This window comes from Equus przewalskii, chromosome 29, assembly GCF_037783145.1.
Source record: "Equus przewalskii isolate Varuska chromosome 29, EquPr2, whole genome shotgun sequence".
In the NCBI taxonomy this organism is placed as follows: domain Eukaryota; kingdom Metazoa; phylum Chordata; class Mammalia; order Perissodactyla; family Equidae; genus Equus; species Equus przewalskii.
In genome coordinates, this window is record NC_091859.1 from 24,274,776 (window position 1) to 24,299,770 (window position 24,995).

The 24,995-nt window shown below is 37.3% G+C and overlaps 1 protein-coding gene and 1 long non-coding RNA gene across 44 annotated transcripts in view; one reads left to right on the forward strand and one right to left on the reverse strand.

Moving 5' to 3' along the window:
* The window catches only part of LOC139080282 (uncharacterized), a 41,249-nt gene extending 36,934 nt beyond the window's left edge, over positions 1-4,315 (forward strand). For all 3 annotated transcript variants that reach the window (XR_011534661.1, XR_011534660.1, XR_011534662.1), the window contains 4 exons: positions 1,662-1,784; positions 2,237-2,416; positions 2,951-3,016; positions 4,099-4,315. This is a non-coding gene — a long non-coding RNA (uncharacterized lncRNA). The remainder of the gene's footprint in view (positions 1-1,661; positions 1,785-2,236; positions 2,417-2,950; positions 3,017-4,098) is intronic.
* Positions 1-24,995, reverse strand: part of ANKS1B (ankyrin repeat and sterile alpha motif domain containing 1B) — a 1,029,975-nt gene that overhangs the window by 535,918 nt on the left and 469,062 nt on the right. The gene's annotated exons all lie outside the window — the stretch shown is intronic.

Below are 24,995 nucleotides of genomic sequence, written 5' to 3' on the forward strand. Positions count from 1 at the left end.
CTGGATTTGGAGCCCAGGGAAACTCTGAAGGTAAATGAAGCTATTCTTTGTGAAACTACCCCAGCTCCTTTTCAGACTTAGCTCATTCTATATGGCATTTCGAGCCTATCTGTCCTAATCAACCTCTTAGTCATGTAGGGCTTTGGACTGTTTTCCAGGTTTTAACTCAAGTTGTCCTTGTCTAGGCAGCATATGTGCTCAGGGTAACATATCGCAGTGTGTGTTGCCTCTACATATTTATGAGAAGATTGGGCTTATAGGAGGTCCTGGACACTCGGTGATAACTTCATGAAAAAGAGAGAGTAGGACTAAATGTTTCCTAGTCCCTGAGGCTTAGATCCCTGTAAATTTACAATTTAAGTGATAAGATTCATGAGAAGAGGTGTATTTTCAAAAGCAAGAACTAAAGATCAGATGATAATTACTAGTCTATTTATTAGATATGAAAATTCACACTCTTGGTATACTTCCCTATCTGAGAGGACCCTCCAAATTCTTTAGTTTTATAATTTCATATGTAAAGAACAGATCTTCACTGCTAAACTGGTACCTGAAAATAGTTAGCCCTTATTATTATGGAAACAAACAATTCTCTGAAAAATATTTTTCCCTTTCCACTGATAATGCAAAGGTAAACTCCATTAGTATACAATAACCATAAATTCTTAATAAGCGGTATCTGAACTAATAATGCCTTACCATTTATTAAAATATTCCACAGTGCTAAAGACATTTAGCTACATTAGTAAATAACCCAAATTAACACTAGTATTATTTCTTTAAAACTGATGACTCAAGTGTGAATATAACCCGAATTACATAGAACTTCAGGATTTAAAATCAACTTGCACCATACTGATACCACTTAGGGTTCTAATCATGCTGTGTTTCTTATGATTCAGTTATAATTAGACAGAATATACTGCAGCTGTTTGTGATTTCAGGGAAGAATAAGATGTTTATACAGAGAAAATGTTTCATTATCTCTGCTTTTTAAAATTCCTTTCTTTGTAAATGGTATTTTATTATATGTTTTCCCATATTTCAAATCCTAAAAAAGACTCATAAATAGCGTTTTATCATACATGAAAAAATTGCTACATATTAGTTTCCTTCCCCACTTCTTCTCCTAGTTCTACATATGCAGACACAGCACTCACACGCATTCTTATATACGACAGTTTCTGGCTCTGCATAAGACGTAACTGCAAAAATACCATGTGTCAGGTTTTCTCAGCTTTTTACATTTCTACTCTGGTACCATGTCCAGGGTTTCAGATGCATTGTTATTTCCTTTAATTTTTTTAAACTTTAGCAGTTATTTTGAAATTAAGAATCACGTCTCATCAGAATGTTTGAATGCCTACATTCCCCTGTGATATGTGCCTTCTCTATGATGCTGGGCTGCACTCTTTTTCCTACTTTAATTCCCTAATTTCTGGGTGATATTGGCATCAGTCACAGATATAATAGCAAGAGTCTGTATAAAAGCAAATGTAATCCTTATAGATATATCATGGAATTTTGAAGTACCATGAAACTTAGTGTGAAAAATACCTTCCCAAATATCTAGAAAGACAATTATTGAATTTCAGCTATAGTTTCACCTTCATTTTTACAAGTTTTACATACACCCAATTCTTATCCTTGGATTTTCACAGAGGAGGTGGTAGTGGGCTCTCCCACTAGTGGGAAAAAGGAGGAACTACGGCAGAAATAAAGAGAGAGGAGGAATAGACCATTATGTTCATGTGACAGTAAAGAATCAGCAGAAGCATCAAGAGGTATAGTATGAAAATTGGAAGACGCAGAAATATATTTCTCAGGGTTTCAAGATAATAGGGAGAGGAAGAAAGGGAATCCAGTGTACTGGACAGCTACTATTTTCGCTTGAGTAGAAGCCTCCTCCATCTAGTAACAACATCATGATTTTTCTCTGAGAAACTACCCTTTCCCTGTGAGATGAATGAGAGTCTCAATCTCAGTGCCCTGTCATCTTCCAGCCAAGAATACAGATTTGACCTATGCAAGGCAGATCAGCTACTCCGTGGAATGTGAATCTTTAATTGAGTGACACAAAGACTGAGGAATTTTCAAGCTGATTTATCTCAACAATAGTGTTTTGAAGAGACTGTTTCATCAGTCTCTGCTCCCTAGATGTTGCTAGTTGCTCCAGTTACTGTTCTTCACGAAGCCTTGTTTTTTGATACTACTGATGATATCTGTTGTTTGTAAGGTTACAACCTTAATGGATACATCCAGACCAAGGAGTTAGGTCTCCTCAGTGATTTGGAGAAGTTCAAAAGAAAACTCTAACTTTGATAAAGGGTGGATTGGATTAACGAATGGAGACTTGCTGCAAAATGGTCGAAAAGGACTTTGTCTAAAATGGAATGGACCTCTGGTCCACCTTGAGGTAAGAAGACCAAGCTAGAATGTAAATCAATGCACTGTTTCCTTCCTTGAGAAAGCAATATGATTAAAAAGAAAAAAATGCTAGCTGCACTAACCAGTGTGCTTAGCGAGGTGTTTGAATTTACATTATGCTGCCAGTTCCTTATATCCTTTCTGTTCAAGTAACTCTGATCCAGACTAGGTTATTTTAATCCAAGGAATGTGCTGATTGAGATCTTTTTTGGAATATCTAGACTAATCACACAATTTGTATAAGTATAGAGGGTCCCAGGAAGTTTATAAATCAATGGAAAAAATAGTGATTTTCTAGCTGAAAAAATTACAGCAGTGGAAATTTTCTTAACTTGATCTTAAAAGATCTAAATGCACACACATTCTTTGTTTTTCTTGTATGCTCAGTTTTGTTGTTTATGGGTTTTGAATGTAAATTTAATACAAATTTGAATTGGCTTCTTGTCCAATTTTTAAAAAGTATATTTTCTGTTGTCAAACAATAAAGAAGGCTACTTACAACGGAACATACTCTGTTTTCCAGAGTCAGTGAATCCAAGTTCACCTGGAGTCTATACATTTGGATAGGCTGTATTCTGAAGACTACATGGTAAACAAAGTCAAAGTTTCAGGATAATCCATTAGTTGACTTAGAAAAGTATTTGGGTATATCAGAGTTTCTCAACTTTGGCACTATCAGCATTTAGAGCTGGATAATTCTTTGCTGTGGGTGGCTGTCCTGTGCATTGTAGCATGTTTTTCAGCATCCTTGGTCTGTACCCACTAGATACCAGTAGAAACTTCCTCAATTTCCAAATGTCCCCTGGAGGTGGGGAGGGAAAAATCACCTCCAGTGGAGAAACACTGATGCATCTCATTGTGGTCAGGGCATTGGTTTTAGAGCCTGACAAATCTGAACTTGACTCTCAGGCCTGCCACTTTCTGACTGTTGACCTGGGAAATTACTCATTTTCTTTATCAGTGAAATGTTGATTTTTTTTTAAAAGATTTTATTTTTTTCCTTTTTCTCCCCAAAGCCCCCTGGTACATAGTTGTATATTCTTCATTGTGGGTCCTTCTAGTTGTGGCATGTGGGACGCTGCCTCAGCGTGGCTTGACGAGCAGTGCCATGTCCGCGCCCAAGATTCAAACTAACAAAACACTGGGCCACCTGCAGCAGAGCGTGCGAACTTAGCCACTTGGCCACGGGGTCAGCCCCAGTGAAATGTTGATTTTAATATGGCCTACCTCCTAAGATTCTTGGAGAGATGAGATAAGACAATGCACTTAGCTTGGTCATTTACTCACAGTAAAAACTCAATAAAAAAATCATTTTTAGTATCATAATTCCTAAATCCTAAATGCAAATTCTCTGACCCAAATCTACAAAATAATGACTAAATATTTCCAACTGTGCTATTTTACAAAGGTATAGTGAATTAAAACTCTAATATAAGTAAACTAAGCTCTGAATATGATAATTCCCATATGGGACACAGATGAACTTTGTAGTGAATTCTTTGAACTGGAAATTATTTTCAGAGAAATGACTGGAATAATGTTGCTTTCCATGCATGACTGCTGAGGAAAAGAATAGATAGGAGGGAGAAAACTGGGTAAGAGTTGTATATTCAAAGCTCTAGGACCTAACAAGAGAACCTTGACTTCTTCCCTCTTCCTCTAAATCCTTAGGTGTTAGCATTGGAAAATAACAAGAAAATGAAGAACTAGAATGTGGAATATTGTCACATGGAAGTACCATAAGAAGTACAACCAAAGACAAAATTTAAATGAAGGAATTTCGTACATGTGCATTTCAAATGCTCTCAACCACAAAACTGAAGAAATGACAGACGAATACATGAATTGTCAAACCACTTGCTGTACAAAAATAAACTTATGAACTCTAGTGTTTTGCTTAATAGAAAATCCTTTCTTTCTTGACTCAATTATGACCTCAGACACTCATCAGAACTTAATGCATATAAAAAAAACAATTTCATGCCAAACTTTGAGGCTGTGAAAAAAAATTGCATGAGTAGAATGACATTTAAAATGCTTATTTAAATCCCATAGCATAAAATTCAACCATCTGTAAATTTTATATGCTTTCCTCCTGAACTCTGGTGCACACTCAGGTGAGTACAGCTGTTAAGTATAAACCAATGGTGGTTCTAAAGGGGAAGTTGTATAGTCTTTTTAATTCTGAGTTCACTTTGTCTGGGGATGTTCAGATAGTACATTCATTTGAGGGATTGTGGAAAGGGTAAGATATGAAAAACTTAAAGTATTTTGTTAGGAGATTCTGCTGAGAAGACGAATCCTGATTGTTGCTTTATACTTGAAAGTACATCTATCAGTAACAGGGCCTCTCAGAAGGAAGTCATCTGAGAGTTGAGATCACAGTGAATAATCTTAGAAGTACTCTATATGAAAGTAAATTGCAGGGTCCAAGTAATGTGCTACTCTCCCACTATGACCCTGCCATAAATAAAACTGCTTTAACAGTCAATTGCACAAGGATGCCTTGTAAATAGAAGATATTCACAAATTATTCTTGATGACAGTCCCATCTCCACTCATTCCAGCAAATTAAAATGAAGTTGCAAAGGCTTTAAAGAAATCACACAGCTAGATAATTGCAGAGTTTGTTCAGGAAACACACTCCTGAATATCACTCCAGCTCTGGGTTAGATGATTAAATTATGGACATGTTGATTGTTTTGATGAAAGAAGCTTACATGTTCATTTAATCTAAGAAATCCTTCACTTCACATATAACACCCACACAGATATCTTTTTTTAAGTTTTAAGTTAGCTAAGTGTTGAATGGTTAAAGCCCTTGGTCATTGTTCTTTAGGGTATCATTCTTGAACAAAATAAGTTTTCTTTTATACTCGGGCTTTTGCGTGGCTGGCAGGATCTGAAGAAACACTTGAGGAAAACACTGTAGACTGTATTCCCTGGGATCCAAAGAAATCATCAGTAAAATTTCCAGTCTGGAAACCTAAACCAGGGGAAGGAAAACGTATTCTTTGTCAACAAATTGTGATGGTAGTATACAGCATTCAGCCATAATGAATCTTTTCAAGCTTTCTAAAACAACTCCAACAGCTAAGTTCCAAAATATGATCTACACAAAAGCAAACTTTTAAGAAAAGAATATATCTTCCTAAAGTAACTTCTTTCAAGGCATTTGCATGTTTAAATATCAGTAAGTTTGTTTAAAAATGTTTCATCATATTGCAGTGATTCTTTGAGCAGGTTGTATTTTCCAAAGATGGCTACAACAATATCACTCATTCCATATGTTCTTCTAGAATCTTGCAAATTTCCCATTAAGAAGTACAGTCTAGAGTGATGTCAGCATCACAGCAGAGTGAGCTGTACCCTTAGTCTCTCCCCACTAAGATACAATGAAAAGGACATTCGTTAACCATCAGAGGACATATACACAGCACAACAGGACATCTGAGAAATCCATACAGCCATATATCTGAAGGTGGGGGTACTGGATCCCTGGTAAGCAGTGGAAGGAGGTAAACAGATCTCCTCCCCCTCCACAGCAGCAGAGATCTAGGGCATGGGACCCCATGCAGTGGTCAACACATGACTCTTAAGAGGAGATGGAGGAACAGACAGGCCTCCACAGGATCACTTTTGCTCTTGGTGTTGCTTCCCAACCCACAGGAATGCTCCACACCAAGGTGGCTCAGACACCACGAGGGTGCCCCCATCAAGCCAAGCAGCCAAGGCAGCCCACCAGTGAGTGTAGAGTGGGAACATGGGGGATTGTGCACATGAAAGACAGCACCCCTCTCCCTACTCTTGCCTGGTGCACCAGCTTGGCTGGTCGGCCAGGGCAGTGGATCTGCATCAGAGCACATGCACCTGTGTGTATGAAGCAGTAGCAGCCAGCAGGCAAACGCAGACAGGCCCTGTTGGCACAGCTGCCAAGAGACAGGCACAACTTCCAGCAGATACAACAGGTTCAGAAAACACAGCTCCTGCCACCCCCAGTGTTGGCAGGTAGAATCTGCAACCAGATACCACCACTGTGCACCAGCAAAGGTCCACTCCATCAAACACCATGAAGAAATACATTAATGCTCCAGAGCAGAAAGAAAATGACAAGTCTCAAGAAACCAATCCTGAAGTCACAGAAATTTACAATCTGAGTGACAGAGGATTCAAAATAGTTATCATAAAGAAACCCAACAAGTTACAAGAAAAGAGAGAAAGACAGTTCAATGAACTCTGGAATAAAATTAATGAGCAGAAGAAATTCTTCACAAAAGTGATTGAAACTCTAAAATAGAATTTCTGGAGATGAAGAACACAATGAATGAGATAAAAAACAATATGGAATCCATAAAAAATAGAGCTGACATTATAGAGGTCAGAATTAGTAATTTTGAGTACAATAATATAGAAATGCTTCAGGTGGAGGAGGAGAGAGAACTAAGACTGAAAAGAAATGAAGAATTCTCTGAGAAATATCAGACTCAATTAGGAAATGTAACATAAGAATTATAGGTATTCAAGAGGGAGAAGGGAGGGAGAAAGAAGCAGAGAGCTTGTTCAAAGAAATAATAGTCTAGAACTTCCTAAACCTGGGGAAGGAGCTGGAATTACAAATAAGCCAATAGACCTCCTAATTACATCAATGCGAAAAGACCTTCTCCAAAGTCTATTAGTAAAACTGGCAGAAGTCAACAACAAAGAAAAAATATTAAGGGCAACAAGACAGAAGAAATTATATCTACAAAGGAACCCCTATCATGCTTTCAGCAGAAATCTTACAAGCTAGGAGAGAATGGAATGATATATTCAAAATATTGAAAGACAAAACTTCCAGCCAAGAATACTCTATACAGTGAAACTATCCTTCAGATACAATGGAGAAATAAAAGCTTTCTCAGATAAACAAAAGCTGAGGGAGTTCATCATCATAGACCTCCCCTACAAGAAATGATCAAGGATGCCCTCATACCTGAAACAAAAAGGCAAAGGTCTACAAAGCTTTGAGCAAAAAGGTAAAAAGATAGAAAGAATAATAAAACTGCAGCTGTCTTTCAAAACAGGGTAGCAAATACTTAATTATAACATAAAAGATAAAGGGAAAGAAAGCATCAAAACTATAAACATTCAACTTAGTAACAAACTCACAACACAAAACAATAATTTGTGACAACAAAAACTCCAAAGGGGAAGAGAAAAGGGACAAAACCCGCTTAGGCTAATGGAGATAAGAGGCAATCAGAAAATGGACTATCTCATCTACAAGATCTTTCATACCATCTTCATAGTAACCACTAAACAAAAAATCAGAACAGAGACGCAATGTATAAATAAAGAGAAAACCACCAAACTGAAGTGACAGTCAGAAATACAAGGCAAGAGAAGGAACGGAAACATAGAACAACTGGAAAACAAGAAATAAAGTGGCAGTATTAAGGCCTCATATATCAATAATCACTCTAATGTAAATGGATTGAATTCTCCAATCAAAAGACACAGAGTAGCTGGATGGATTAAAAAACAAGACCCAACAATATGCTGCCTCCAGGAAACACATCTCATCTCTAAAGACAAACATAGACTCAGAATGAAGGGGTGGAAGATGATATTCCAAGCTAATGGCAAACAAAAGAAAGCTGGTGTAGCCATACTTATATCAGACAAAGCAGACTTCAAGATAAAAAAAGACAACGAGAGACAAAGAGGGGCACTATATAATGATAAAAGGGACTTTCCACCAAGAGGACATAACACTTATGAATATATATGCACCCAGCACAGGAGCACCAAAGTACATAAAGCAACTATTAATAGACGTAAAAGGAGAAATTAACAGCAACACAATAATAGTAGGGGACCTGAACACCCCACATAGACCAATGGATATATCATACAGACAGAAAGTCAACAAGGAAATAGTGGATTTAAATGAAACACTTTATCAGATGGAATTAATAGTTATATAGAGAACATTCCATCCCAAAACAGCATAATACACATTCTTCTCAACTGCATATGGAACAGACCATATGTTGGGAAACAAGAAAGCCTCAATAAGTTTAAGAGGGTTGAAATCATATCAAACATCTTTTCTGACCACAATGCTATGAAACTAGAAAACTACAAGGAAAAAGCTGAGTAAGTCACAAACATGTGAAGACTAGACAGCATGCTACTGAACAACCATTGGATCAATAAAGAAATCAAAGGAGAAATTAAAAAACACCTGGAGACAAACAAAAATGAAAATACAACATACTGGGGCTGGCCCAGTGGTGCAGCAGTTAAGTGTGCACATTCCACTTTGGCGGGCCGGGGTTTGCCGGTACAGATGCCAGGTGCAGACATGGCACCACTTGGCAAGCCATGCTGTGGTAGGCGTCCCACATATAAGTGGAGGAAGATGAGCATGGATGTTAGCTCAGGGTCAGTCTACCTCAGCAAAAAGAGGAGGATTGGCAGCAGTTAGCTCAGGGCTAATCTTCCTCAAAAAAAAAAAAAATACAACATACCAACTCTTTTGGGATGTAGCAAAAGCAGTTTTAAGAAGGAAATTCATAGCAATATAGGCCCCCCTCAAAAACAAGAAAAAATCTCAAATAAGCAATCTTAAATTATACCTAACAGAACTAGGAAAAGAAAAACAAATAAAGCCCAAGGTCACCAGAAGGAAGAAAATAATAAAAATTAGAGCAGAAATAAATGAAATACAGACTAAAAAAAGTAGAAAGGATCAGTGAAACTAAGAGGTGGTTATTTGAGAAGACAAACAAAATTGACAGACCCTTAGCCAGACTCACTAAGAAAAAAAGAGAGAGGGCTTAAATAAATAAAGTTAGAAAAGAAAGAGGAGAAATTACAACACATACCATAAAAATAAGAAGGATTATGAGAGAATACTGTGAAAAAGTATATGCCAACAAATTGGACGACCTAGAAGAAATGGATAAATTCTTAGACTCTTACAACCTCCCAAAACTAAATCGAAAAGAAATAGAAAATCTGAATAGACCAATCACAAGTAAAAAGATTGAAACAGTAATCAAAAACCTCCCCCCAAATAAAAGTTCAGGACTAGATGGTTTCTCTGGAGAATTCCACTAAACATTCAAAGAAGATTTAATACCTTTCTTTCTCAAACTACTCCAAAAAATTGAAGAAGAGGGAACACTTCCTAGCTCATTCTATGAGGCCAATGTCACCCTGATCCTAAAGCCAGACAAAGATAATGCAAAGAAGGAAAATTACAGGCCAATATCAGTGATGAACATAGATGCAAAAATCTTCAACAAAATATTGGCAAACCAAATACAGCAATACATCAAAAGGATCATACATCATGATCAACTGGGCTTTATACCAGGGATGCAGGGATGGTTCAGCGTCCACAAATCAATCAATGTGATACACCACATTAACAAAATGAGGAATAAAAACCACATGATCATCTCAGTAGAAGCAGAGAAAGCATTTGACAAGATCCAACATCCGTGTATGAAAAAAACTGTCAATAAAATGGGTATAGAAGGAAAGTGCCTCAACATAATAAAGGCCAGATATGACAAACCCACAGCAAACACCATACTTAATGGTGACAAACTGAAAGCCATCCCACTCTGAACAGGAACAAGACAAGGGTGCTCACTCTCACCACTCTTATTCAAAATAGTACTGGAGGTTTTGGCCAGAGCAATTAGGCAACAAAAAGAAATAAAACGTATCCAAATTGGTAAGGAAGAAATGAAACTGCTGCTGTTTGCAGATGACATGATTTCATATATAGAAAACTCTAAAGAATCCATCAGAAAACTATTAGAAATAATCAACAACTAAAGCAAAGTGGCAGCGTACAAAATCAACTTACAAAAATCAGTTGCATTTCTATACTCTAATAATGAACTAACAGAAAGAGAACTCAAGAATACAATCCTATTTATAATCACAACAAAAAGAATACAATATCTAGGAATAAACTTAAACAAGGAGGTGAAAGATCTATATACTGAAAACTGTAAGACGTTATTGAAAGCAATAGAAGATGACACAAAGAAATGGAAAGATATTCCATACACATGGTTTAGAAGAATAAACATAGTTAAAATATCCATATTACCTAAAGCAATTTACAGATTCAATGCAATCCCAATCAGAATCTCAATGGCATTCTTCACAGAAATAGAACAAAGAAATCTAAAATTTATACGGAACAACAAAAGACCCCAAGTAGCAAAAACAATCCTGAGAAAAAATAACAAAGCTGGAGGCTTCACAATCCCTGACCTCAAAATATACCAAAAAGCAATAGTAATCAAAACAGCATAGTACTGGCACAAAAACATACACACAGATTAATGGAACAGAATTGAAAGTCCTGAAATAAAACCACACGTATGTGGACAGCTAATCTTTGACAAAGGAGCCAAGAATACACAATGGAGAAAGGAAAGTCTCTTCGATAAATCGTGTTGGGAAAAGTGGACAGCCACATGCAAAAGAATGAAAGTAGACCATACTTATGCCATACACAAAATTAACTCAAAATGGATTAAAGACTTGAAGGTGAAACGTGAAACCATAAAACTCCTACAAGAAAACATAGGCAGCACACTCTTTGACATTGACCTTAAATGCATTTTTTCAATTACCGTGTCTACTCAAGCAAGGAAAACAAAAGAAAAAATAAACAAATGAGACCACATCAGACTAAAGAGATTCTGCAAGGCAAAGGAAACCAGGAACAAAACAAAAAGACAACCAGCTAACTGGGAGAAAATATTAGCAAATCATATATCCAACAAGGGGTTAATTTCCAAAATATATAAAGAACTCACACAACTGAACAACAGAAAAACGAACAACCAGATCAAAAAATGGGCAGAGGATATGCACAGACATTTTTCCAAAGAAGATATATAGATGAGAAATAGGCACATGGAAAGATGGTCAACATCACTAATCATTAGGGAAATGCAAATAAAAACTACAATGAGCTATCACCTAATGCCCATCAGAATGGCTATTATTAAAAAGAAAAGAAATAACAAGTGTTGGAGAAGATGTGGAGAAAAGGGAACCCTCATACACTGCTGGTGGCAATGTAAACTAGTGCAAACACTATGGAAAACAGTATGGAGATTCTTCAAAAAATTAAAAATAGAAATACCATATGACCCAGCCATCCCACTAGGTATTTATCCAAAGAACTTGAAATCAACAATTCAAAGAGACTTCTGCACCCCTATGTTCATTGCAAATTATTCACAATAGCCAAGACATGGAAGCAACCCAAGTGCCTATCCACTGATGAGTACACAAAGATGTGGTATATATAGACAATGGAATACTACTCAGCCATAAACAAAGACAAAATTGTCCCATTTGCAACAACATGAGTGGACCTTGAGGGTATGATATTAAGTGAGATAAGCCAGACAGAGAAAGGCAAACACCACATGATTTCACTCATACGTGGAAGATAAACAAATACGTGAACAAAGAGAACAGATTAGTGGTTACCAGAGGGGAAGAGGGTTAGGGGGTGGCCAAAGGGGTAAAGTAGCATGAATGGTGATGGATAAAAATTAGACTATTGGTGATGAGCACAATGCAGTCTATACAGAAACTGATAAATAATAATGTACACGTGAAATTTCACATTATAAACCATTACAACCTTTAAAAAAAAAAAGAAGTAGTCTATTTCCTGTCCCTTTAAATTTGGACAAGTTTATAACTTGCTTGTAACAATAATACAAGACTTCCCTAGCTAGGTCAGAAGAAGGAATGCAACTTCCATTTGTACAATTGAACACTCAGGCCATTCCCAGCCTCTCCAGATGGCAAACAATTCTCTAATTAAGAAGGGCCTCAAGCCAAAGATCAAATAAAGGGTGGGACTGTAAGATTATTTGGTTAGACTTCAGAAAGATCTAAAACTATACCTTATAGAATATTTAAGACATACAAAAGGCTCTTGAGAATCTTAAAGTCATGCCTCACAGTTCCTCTCTGTTAAACAATGTAGGTCTTCTAAGTATCTTGAGGATATTGTTCCTCAGCAGACTCACAGGGAACCCAGGGCAGAGAAGGGATTATCTTGAAGGATTTGTGACTGTAACTTTTGTCTAATAGAATGACACCCAATAAGATTCACAGAACACTCACAAAATTTTTAGGAACCATATTGGTGGAAACATTGCCAGTTTAAATATAAAAGGAACAGAGATAGTACAAAATGAAAGGAAGCTTTTGGACCCTAAAACCAGCATAGACAAGAATTAAACTGAGAAGATTATTTTGTTTTATACATAGGTCACTTATTATAAAAAGGAAGGATGACTCAGAGGGGATAAGACCCTGAGGGAGAGGCATGAGCCATAAAGAACAACTCTCCGCGAGTAGAACTGAGCCTAACTCACGGAACTGGCAACAGGCGCACGGCTGGAATTCAGAATTTCTATGGACAAATGACTTTTTAATCTTTTTGAAATGGAAGTGTCTATTGTGGTTAATCTATGCTTGTCTGATCATTATATGATGGATATGTGGGTGGCAAATAACCTATCTCTTTAGTTCACATGACTTCTGACCAAGAGGAACAGTACTCAAGTGCTTTGCTTAGTGCTTACCTAAGGAGACTTAACTGTTTCCGGACCTAATTTAGATAATGAATCTCAAGCTTGAGACTAATGCTAACTGGGCTGAAACTTTTGAAGGATCTTGGGAAGAGATGAGAATATTTTGCCTGTGGGAGTAAGGTGAATTGTTGGGCTAGAGGGTGGACTGTGGAAGACTATATTTTATAGAGATAGCTGCAACTTTATCTCCTACCCAGCATGTTCATCCAGAATCTTGCCACTCCCCCCATCGTGAAGTAGAGTCTAATTCCTCTCCTACTGAATCTGGGTAGATTTATGACTCACTTGTAACCAAGAGAATGTGGTGGAAGTGATGCTGTATGACTTCTGAGGCTAAGTCAGAAAGGCAATGCAATTTCCACTTTGCATCTGGAATACTAGCAATGGAGCCCTGCATCACCATGTAAGTAGTCCAACTGCCCCGAGACCACCATGCCTTGAGGAAACCCAAGCTAGCCCAGGCGGGAGACCTCATGGAGAAGCCTAGGGACTACCTAAAAGAGAGAGAGATACATGGCCAGTCTCCACCTTCTCCAGCCCCACCCTGTTCTAGCTCCAGGTACCATCTGACTACAGCTGCATGGGAACCCTGAGACAATACAAATCAATGCAGCCTGTCCTGAATTCCTGAGTCATGGAAACTATAAGATAATATAATAATTCATGTTGTTTTAATCTATTAAGTTTTGGGGTGATTTCTTGCAATAGTAACTGAAACATCTTTTCTAAAGAGATTTTAAGTTTAGTTCCATTTTCTAAATCAGAGAACACAATTGTAGATTCTAGACCTTCATTACTCAGCTTTATTTTGGCCTGTACATAAGATTAAAAAAAAATTAGCAAGCTACCATCAGGAGATCTAAATTTATGGTTGAAATAGATTTGAATCTTTTTTTAAATTATTAATGTTTATTACCATGGACCATGGAAGCGTACTTAATATTTTTGTTTTCTTATCTATTAATTGGTGACAATACTTCTGAGAGAATTAGCGTATGGATTAAATTGAATGAGTTAATACATGGGAAAGACCCCTATATGGTGTCTGACACATAACTACCTGACTCAATTCTAGGGTCTACCTGGTGACAATCCATAGGGATATCACTAAGCAAAAAGCACGTGTCACCAAAATGGTATATGCAATGGAGGGAGATTGACAGAAGCAATGGCATTTCACCAGAGAGCTGGCGTATTATCTTATCCCTTTCTTTAAAGTACCAGACATTTCTTCCCATCACTCTGTCAGCAACAAGCTAGAGACACTATTTTATCTCTCTGTTAGGCAAAACTTTTTGGACTTTGAATTCCTTTTAGGTAAGGCCTGAGACTTTTATGTCTCTATCCCAGTGCCTAAGAGTAGCTGAAGAAAAAGAAGTGCTCCATAAATACTGGCTGAATAAAGGAAAAAGTAGTTCTATAACATAGTAGCTATTTCCTAAACAGACTCAGATACTGCCAGAATTTAGGGGAATCAGAGAAAGAAAATGGTTGCTTCTTAGATCCACTTAGATTCTTAAAACTTCTGAAATAAGGGATCAAGTTTATGTGACTTAATAACAATTATACAAGCAAAAGTAGTATGCACTTTCTAAAGTATATTACAAACATGATATAATAAGATTATTGAGAGGCACGATAACCTGGTTGTTAAGAGCACAGACCCTGAGTCAGAACGTATGGAAGCAAATCCCAGTTCTACTCTTTTCTAGACACTATAAATGTGGGCAAGTCGGTTAAAGGCTCTGCGCTTTAGTTCCCTTGTGATTTAGTAAATCATAGGTGATAATAGTACCTACTTAGGTACTATTGCAAGGATTAAACGAGTTAATATATACAAAATATGCAGAACATTTCTTAATAATAATAGAGGTGATTTACCTACAAAAATCTAGCTGAAAATGACAACTTTTATTGCTGAAATGAAGGAAATCATTTTTAACTACTCTAAAATTACTTAGAATTCAAAAATGAATCTTGTTGACTAAAGAAAATTGCTACATAAGGCTTTAGAAGTGGTTACATAAGTGCCTAGAGGCCCCCCACACAATACAGTGAAGCTAGAATCTTCTGCCTTGAATTTGTCAAAATGAACTAAAAATAGATGAAGAACAATAAATACTAAGCTGCAAATGCTAGTGCCTACTTAGGATAATTTAGTGACGATAAATCTCAACAGACCCACTAGGTTATGCCAAGACACTTTACTAACTAAATCTAATTTGGTTGACTTTTTCTGTTTAATTAGTGAATATTATAATTATGTGTTCTGAAAGTTGTGTGAATTTAATACCATAAAGTAGCACTAAAGAAGAGTAGAACAAAATACCAAGACTTAGAGTTTCTTTTGAGGACTTGCTTTCTTGTAAAGAATGCAATGAACTCCCTACAGGAATGCTTATTTGCCTCCCTAATGAATGCTGCGGGGAAATGAGGCACTTCTTTTCTCCTCATCAACACCTATATGACCTAGTCTGATTTAGTTGAACCTAGGGCATTTTCGACAAGTACAAGCACAGAGATCTACTACAGATCCTCTTATGGGAGAAAATTTATTAACGTAAGCAAAGTAGATACAATCCTGCATGTCTGATTCCTTTTAACTTCTTGGTTGCCTAAATATTCCATCAGAGATTTACCAGCTATGTATGTATAAAGGCCTAAATGTTTTACAAAAGTCAGCAGATATAAGTTACAAACAATGCTTCCTTTCATTCTTTCAGGCTGACATTTGGAGACATTTTGTTAGGTTATAAATAGATTTTTCTTTCTTTCTTTTTTTGTAATTGGAACGCTTGTAATTGCTTAACCTTGTCCTTTTTGGAGGTATGTTCAAGAAATATTTAGGAAACAAGATCACATCCTGTAGTATCAACAAAAGCAGGAAATTTTTCATTAATAAAGAAGAGGTGGAAAGAGCCAGTTATGAAGTAGGCAGTGGGGAACATAACTGTATTTTCCAGCATCTATGGAAACCATGGAGTTTTGCTAGGATATAGAAGAAGATTTTGAGTGAGCTTAAAATAAGATTTGACTCATTCTTAATGTATTTTGCTAGTATATTGATGAGAAAAAATTACATTTGACCACATTTTCAAAATTCACGTCTAAACTTCTTTGGCTTGCTTATCAATTTTTCAGATGAGTTCTGGTGATTAATTGCTTTTCTTTCTTTCTCCTCTTTAATAAATATTTATTAGGCAACAATTAATTTACTGACACTGTACTAGGTGCCAGAGATTCCAGTAGAAAGGCATAATCTCAGTGATCATGAAGCTTATGATACAATAAAAACAAAACAAATAAACAAAGGCATTTAGGGTGGGCCTCAACACCAATGACTAGTGTATTTATAAAAAGAGGAAAGGACATAGAGACCCATGGAAGAAGGCCATGAGAAGATGGGGACAGAGATTGGAGTTATGCTGCCCTCAGCCAAGGAAGGCCTGGAAGCTGAAGAGGCAAGGAAAGATTCTTCCTGAGAGCCTTCAGATGTAGCATGGCCTGCTGACACCTTGATTTCAAACTTCTAGCTTCCAGAACTGTGAGAAAATAAATTTCTATTGTTTCAAGCCATCCAGTTTGTGGTACTTTTTTTGTGGCAGCCCTGAGAAACTAACACAGACATGTTGACTTTGAAGTATTTGTGCAACATCTAAGTGGAGAGGTCAAGGAGAAAGATGACGTTAGAGGTTTGGAACTCCAGTTGGGGCTGGAGATACAAGGTTGAGGAACATCAGCATATGACTGAGCAATAAAGCCATATGAGTGGCTGAGACCATCCAAGGGCAGTCTGTGGAATGAGAAGAGAAGAGGGACTAGTCTAGAACCCTGAAAAATAGTAACCTTGTAGGAGTGAGTGGAGATAGAGATACGTCCTCATAAAGGGAGACCAAGACTGAGACTAGAGAGGTAGGAGGAAGACCAGAAGAGTATGGTGTCACCAAGCCACAGGCAGAAAGTGTTTCATGGGTTAAGCGTAGCCAGATTGGTCAAGTAAGGCAAAGGCTTTGTCCATTATATTTAGGAAGAGACAATCCTGGGGACCTAACTGAGATGTCAGTGCAATAGTGGAGTAGTTTTTGGGGAGTGACTGAGAAGTGAGTCCAGGAAGTATAGACAATTCTTTCTAGGAGGTTGAATGTGAAAGACAGGAAACCTACTGTAACTAGAGGCAGACAAAAGATCAAGGGAGGACTTTTCACATGACTTAATCATCAGTGTTTGAATTTACTTACAGATGATTGTGTTTTTATCTAATGAGGCACTTTGATGTTTGGATAATGATGATAAAACAAATAAAACAATACCTTATTGTTGGCCATAAAACTACTTACTAAATTATAGCAAAACAACTAGAACATGTTTTACAGATACAAATCTAAAAAGTCAGTAAGTGAGAATCTGTTCTTGGTAAAAGTTTTCTGCATAATTTATAAAGAGGGAAATTGTAGGCAGGATAATGTTTTGAAATGCAAAACATCTGACTCATAGTAGAGATGAAGAGCAGTGAATGACCCATGAGAGAAACTTATCTTATTGTTCACACACAGGGCAGAGAAAATTCAAAACCTATCAGGCATCAGGCATCTTAAAGCAAAACTACTTTAATGAGGGTGAGTCATAGTGCCACCCAGGGAAATGAATCAGGTGCCCACATGCCCAATCTTCTTCATAATTACAGTTTTTTTCCCCATTTTAAATTAGAACTAAAGTCAGGTAACAACTAATGTCCCTGCAGAACAAATTGAGTCAAATGGAAATATACAACAGCCTAAGAAGTAAAATGAAAATATCAAAGGGATGCAGCTTTTCCAGCAAGGAAAAAAAGACAGAAAGAAAGAGAGCCATTACTCTAAGTGTAAGGTCATGCCTGTTGGTCCAAAGGACTTTTAAATGCTTTTATTATGTCCTCTATTCCAGCTGATTTTGGCACCTTCGCACCATGGCATAACTCTAGTAGCTTTTCTCAACATTATAGTCTTAAATATTGCACCTGAGGCTCCTATGGTTTTCTGCTGAAGCCAGGAGAGTGAGGAACATCCCTCTCTCCTCCCATCTCCTTGCCCTCTAGCTTCCATAGTCAATCACAAGTCCTGTAAATTCTACGTCTTAAACTTCTCACTTCTCCTCCTCCAGGGGGGCTACAGCCCTGGTCTAAGCTGCATTGAGTCACCTATGCCAAGTCTCATTTATCCTGTCTTGCTCTCATCTAAGAGAAGCTACAGCATAGCTAGAGTGAACATGAAAAATGCAAATCAGATATCATTGTGCTGCTTAAAATCTTAGGTAGTTTCCTACTAGCGCCACAGCAAGTCTGTATGAATCTCTGTGAGGAATTTGAAAAAAAAAAAAAAAGGTAAGCATACCCTCTCTGGGATAAGAAGAAAATGAGTCAGATTTCAGACTCGATTTTCCCTGGTCAGCCTTTTTATGCAGTACAGAAACTGCAGCACCCTTTGCCCTTAGAATAACATCCAAGCTCTGTAAGATGGCTTGGACAGCCCTCTACAACCTCGTCTCTGCCAATCTCTGTAGTCACCTCTTGCCACTCCTTTACTCATGCTCTCTGATCCTGCTATTCTGGATCAGTTTCAGTTCCTTGAACATATCATGTTCTCATTTACATCTTTGCCAAACCTCCCACTATTTGGAAGAATTTTCTCTCCTCTCTGTCCAAATAATTCCTGCTCGCTCTTTAGGTCTTGGCAAAAATATTACTTCCCCTCACAGGACTTCCCAGACCTCCTCAATGAGAATAAGTCTTCTTGCCACATGCTCCTCCAGAGCACCTAAATGTATCCTTGCATAACACTCGTTAGGATTTATTGAAATTGCTGGTATAAAGTCTGCCTTCTCTGATGGACTCAGCTCAATGAGAGCAGACTCTGTCTATTTGTTCCTCATGGTAACATCTGTGTACAGTAACATGTCTGACACTTAGTAGATGCTCAAGAAATATTCATTGGCTGAATAAATAATTAAATGCATGGAAAAAGCCTGGAACCCTCATCGCAGTACAGTGGAAAAAGTTTTGTTAGAAGATGTAGGTTCTGGGGCCGGCCCAGCGGTCAAGTGTGCACGTTCTGCTTTGGCGGCCCGGGGTTCGCTGGTGCAGATCCCGGGTGAGGACATGGCACTGCTTGGCAAGCCATGCTGTGGTAGGCGTCCCACATATAAAGGAGAGGAAGATGGGCATGGATGTTAGCTCAGGGCCAGTCTTCCTCAGCAAAAAGAGGAGGATTGGCAGCAGTTAGCTCAGGGCTAAACTTCCTCAAAAAAAAAAAAGAAGATGTAGGTTCTAATCCTGACTCTGCCACTAACTTACTAGTTGTATGACCTTAAGCAAGTTTCCCTAACATTGTGAACCCAATTTCCTCATCTTTAAAATGTTGATAATACCATTTGTCCTATCTACTTACAAAGTTGTCATAAGGCTCAAAGTAGGTGAGAAGAGACAACATTTGTTGAGTGTCTACCATGTGTAAAGTCCTACACTAGGTATGGCCATCTACATTATCTCAAAAGAAGTAAAAAGAGTCTCTGAAAGGTTATCATTTTACCTAAAGATAACTGTAAGTGGCAAAACAAGGGTTTAAGCCCAAATTTCTCTGGTTCCAAAGCTCTGCTTTCTCTACTTCTTTCTCTATTCCTTTCCTTCCTCACCATAGTCCTTCAATATCCATTCGATAAATTCTTGAAGTCATATGAAAAGTATTACTTATTCTGTGAACCCATCTCTGACCCTTCTAGGTAAATTTATATGCTCCATCTCTAAGCTCATATTACACTAATATAATAACATAAGACTTTATTTGCTTACCACAAAATTTTTCAGAGAAGGGACCATGTCTTTCTATTACTGTATACCCAGTATCTTGCCTGGGTATAGCGGTGCCTTATAAGTACTAAGTCTGTATTAGTTAAATGAATGAATAAACTTTCTCTAGTACTTCTCTAGTATTATTAATAAATTTGATAATATGACTAATTTTTGTTTAGTGTTTATATACAGTTTTACATTTTATTTATAACCAACTGACAATTAAAGCCTTAACCACAATAGCTCATATGCTTGAGGTTGCTAAAGTGGTATAATGAACATATGACACCCACTCTTATCCAATAATAAAGATCTTGTTTTAGATGAATAAATATGTTAAAGATAAATTTTAAAGAGCAGCTAATAGTCACTTGAAAGGGAATATATCAAGTATGAGGTATGGGGAAATGGTTCAGGTTCATTTTGAATTGTTATTCCAGTTTTAATTTTCTTAGTGACAATTTCAGGGAGCAAATATATTGTTAGTAAATAGGAAACTACTTAGCTTAGAGAACTTGACATATTATTTGTTGTAATGTTACCCTGTTCCAGAGGATTATAATTAATAGTAAAACAAAACCTAGTTGCAAATTAATGGCCTACAGCACATCAGTGGACTAGGAGACTGAAATAGAACTGAAGTTTACATTTAAATGAGCACTATTTACTTGATACTCAAATCAAGAAGTAATATAAAAAATACTTTGAAGTTATGTAATATATGATCTAAATCCTACATCTAAGACGACAGCTTGTCAAAATGCTAATCATTAGGATCTGAGAGATTTGCTTAGTTAATAATGCTTCCTTCCACGTGTGCTATGTGCTTTCCAGAAGGAAATCTGAATTCTACTATTAGCTTTACAGAGTCAACTCTTGATTATGTGAATTAATAAAGAGAACACAGACATCTGTGCTAATAGAAAGAACATAGACCTACAATGGACCTGTTTCAGATCTAAAAGCATGGATAATACAAAAATCACATCTTTGACTCTGGACTAAGTGTTGATTCTTTGCAGCGTATTTCTCTTCCTATTATACTCCATTCATTTTTCTAAGAGAGGAGAACTGTGCTATGGAAAACTCATATACACATATAAATAAGAGTTCACTCCAGATCCAGTGAATTGCTTGCCAGAAGTTAGAATTCTGTCAGCGGTATTCGTTCTGCACATTGGATTTTGGTCACCACTACTATGTTGAAAGTTCTCATTCTCAGGGCTCCAGGTCCTAATGCAATATTCTCAATGGCTAATGCAGAAATTAGCAAAAGCAGTGGTGAAGAAAAAGTCAATTCCGGGAAAGAAAAAACAGTCATACTATGCCTTGCTTTGACCTTGTGAAAGAACAAGGATAACCAAAGTTTTTCCTGTTATTTTTAAAATTAAGCCTTAGGCATTGGCTCACTAAAATAAAAAGGAGAAGGAAATTAAAAATTAGTGCACACTGTCAGATACATTGCTTTCTAGAGTAATATTACTGATTTTGGCAATGCTGGGTCGACTACTTTATAGTTATCTAAGAAAACTAAATAACTTCCCAATGTAAATAACTGCTATCTTTTCATCTGTGAAATCAGATCAATTATATAACAAAAATTTACATTAAAAATGACATTTCTCTCTGAGGCCTTTTATGACATAACCAATGAAAAGTAGGCTTTATGGCTTAAAAGAAAGCAATGTAGTTAAGAGAAAAGCTGCTCTGGCTTTATTGTATAGGCACAAAGAAGGTGATAGAATTCCAACAAAGCAAATATTCATTCAGTTATTCAACCACTTACCATTTATTGAGCATCTACTGTAAATCAGTTGCTATGCTAGGCACTGGGGATACATCTTATTTGAGACATGGCCCCTACAAGTACAAAATATCTAACAGTAGAGGTGTTTGAGGAGTGCTGGGGGGCACATGGATGAAAAGATTGTTAGAGTTAGAGAAAGTTTCACAAAAGAGGTTACCCTTAGCTAAATTCCACACAAAAATTGAAGTTTACCAGATGAATTAGATGAGAAGGCATTCTAAGCTGAGCAAAGAGTACTCTATGAATCAAGAACCATGAAATCTAACAACATACCTAAGAGTATATAGTGTATTTGGGTAGAGGCAAAGAGAAAGCTAGAGCCAGATTATCAAGGACATTGTTGGGCATGCTAAGGCATTTGACATTCGTGTCTAGTTAGTGACGAGATGTAAGAGGTTCTTAAACAGTGGAATGGCATGATCAGACACATGCTTAAAAAATTAACTCTGCCAGCTTCGAGAAGCCACGTCCTGGAGGAGGAAGGCCTAGTTGGGAAGCACCAATAATTTACGTACTTCAGGTCTGTATGATCCCTAACATAGTCTCCCACCCTCTGGCTTATGTTTTTTTTTTTTTTTTTCCTGCCCAATCTCTTTTTTTTTTATTTTTTATTAATGTTATGATAGATTACAACCTTGTGAGATTTCAGTTGTACATTTTTGTTAGTCATGTTGTGGGTACACCACTTCCCCCTCCGTACCCTCCCCCCACCCCCCCTTTTCCCTGGTAACCACCAATCAGATCTCCTTCTCAATATACTAATTTCCACCTATGAGTGGAGTCATATAGAGTTCGTCTTTCTCTGACTGACTTATTTCGCTTAACATAATGCCCTCGAGGTCCATCCACATTGTTGTGAATGGGCCAATTTCGTCTTTTTTTATGGCTGAGTAGTATTCCATTGTGTATATATACCACATCTTCTTTATCCAGTCATCAGTTTCTGGGCATGTAGGCTGGTTCCACGTCTTGGCTATTGTAAATAATGCTGCGATGAACATAGGGGTGCAACGGACTCTTGAGATATCTGATATCAGGTTCTTAGGATAGATACCCAGTAATGGGATGGCTGGGTCATAGGGTATTTCTATTTTTAACTTTTTGAGAAATCTCCATACTGTTTTCCATAGTCGCTGTACCAGTTTGCATTCCCACCAACAGTGTATGAGGGTTCCTCTTTCTCCACAACCTCTCCAACATTTGTCGTTCTTGGTTTTGGATGTTTTTGCCAATCTAACGGGGGTAAGGTGATATCTTAGTGTAGTTTTGATTTGCATTTCCCTGATGATTAGCGATGATGAACATCTTTTCATGTGTCTATTGGCCATATTCATATCTTCTTTTGAGAAATGTCTGTTCATGTCCTCTGCCCATTTTTTGATCGGGTTGTTTGTTTTTTTGTTGTTAAGCAGTGTGAGTTCTTTGTATATTATGGAGATTAACCCTTTGTCGGATAAGTGGCTTGTAAATATTTTTTCCCAATTAGTGAGCTGTTTTTTTGTTTCAATCCTGTTTTCCCTTGCCTTGAAGAAGCTCTTTAGTCTGATGAAGTCCCATTTGTTTATTCTTTCTATTGTTTCCCTCAACTGAGGAGTTACAGTGTCTGAAAAGATTCTTTTGAAACTGATGTCAAAGAGTGTACTGCCTATATTCTCTTCCAAAAGACTTATTGTCTCAGGCCTAATCTTTAGGTCTTTGATCCATTTTGAGTTTATTTTGGTGTGTGGTGAAAAAGAATGGTCCATTTTCAATCTTTTGCATGTGGCTGTCCAGTTTTCCCAGCACCATTTGTTGAAGAGACTTTCTTTTCTCCATTGTAGGCCCTCTGCTCCTTTGTCGAAGATTAGCTGTCCATAGATGTGTGGTTTTATCTCTGGGCTTTCAATTCTGTTCCATTGATCTGTGGACCTGTTTTTGTACCAGTACCATGCTGTTTTGATCACTGTTGCTTTGTAGTATGTTTTGAAATCGGGGATTGTGATTCCGCCGGCTTTGTTTTTCTTGCTCAGGATTGCTTTAGCAATTCGCGGTCTTTTGTTGCCCCATATAAATTTTAGGATTGTTTGTTCAATTTCTGTGAAGAATGTTCTTGGGATTCTGATTGGGATAGCATTGAATCTGTATATTGCTTTAGGTAGTATGGACATTTTAACTATGTTTATTCTTCCAATCCATGTGCAAGGAATGTTTTTCCATCTCTTTATGTCATCGCCTATTTCTTTCAAGAAAGTCTTGTAGTTTTCATTGTATAGATCCTTCACTTCCTTGGTTAAGTTTATCCCAAGGTATTTTATTCTTTTCGTTGCGATTGTGAATGGGATAGAGTTCTTGAGTTCTTTTTCTGTTAGTTTATTGTTAGTGTATAGAAATGCTACTGATTTATGCACGTTAATTTTGCCTAATTGCTCTGGCCAGCACCTCCAGAACTATGCTGAATAGGAGTGGTGAAAGTGGGCACCCTTGTCTTGTTCCTGTCCTCAGAGGGATGGCTTTCAGCTTTTGTCCATTGAGTATGATGTTGGCTGTGGGTCTATCATATATGGCCTTTATTATGTTGAGGTACTTTCCTTCTATACCCATTTTACTGAGGGTTTTTATCATAAATGGGTGTTGGATCTTGTCGAATGCTTTCTCTGCATCTATTGAGATGATCATGTGGTTTTTGGTTTTCATTTTGTTGATGTAGTGTATCACGTTGATTGACTTGCGGATGTTGAACCATCCCTGTGTCCCTGGTATAAATCCCACTTGATCATGGTGTATAATCTTTTTGATGTATTGCTGTAATCGGTTAGCCAAAATTTTGTTGAGGATTTTTGCATCTATGTTCATCAGTGATATCGGCCTGTAGTTCTCCTTCTTTGTGTTGTCCTTGTCAGGTTTGGGGATCAGAGTGATGTTGGCTTCATAGAATGTGTTAGGGAGTTCTCCATCTTTCTCAATTTTCTGGAACAGTTTGAGGAGAATAGGTATTAAGTCTTCTTTGAATGTTTGGTAGAATTCTCCAGAGAAGCCGTCTGGTCCTGGACTCTTGTTTTGGGGGAGGTTTTTGATTACCGTTTCTATTTCCTTACTTGTGATTGGTCTATTCAGATTCTCCATTTCTTCCTGATTCAGTTTGGGGAGATTGTAGGAGTCTAGGAATTTGTCCATTTCTTCCAGGTTGTTCAATTTGTTGGCATATAGTTTTTCATAGTATTCTCTTATGATCTCTTGTATTTCATTGGTATCTGTTGTGATTTCTCCTCTGTCATTCCTGATTTTATTAATTTGCGATTTCTCTCTTCTTTTCTTGGTGAGT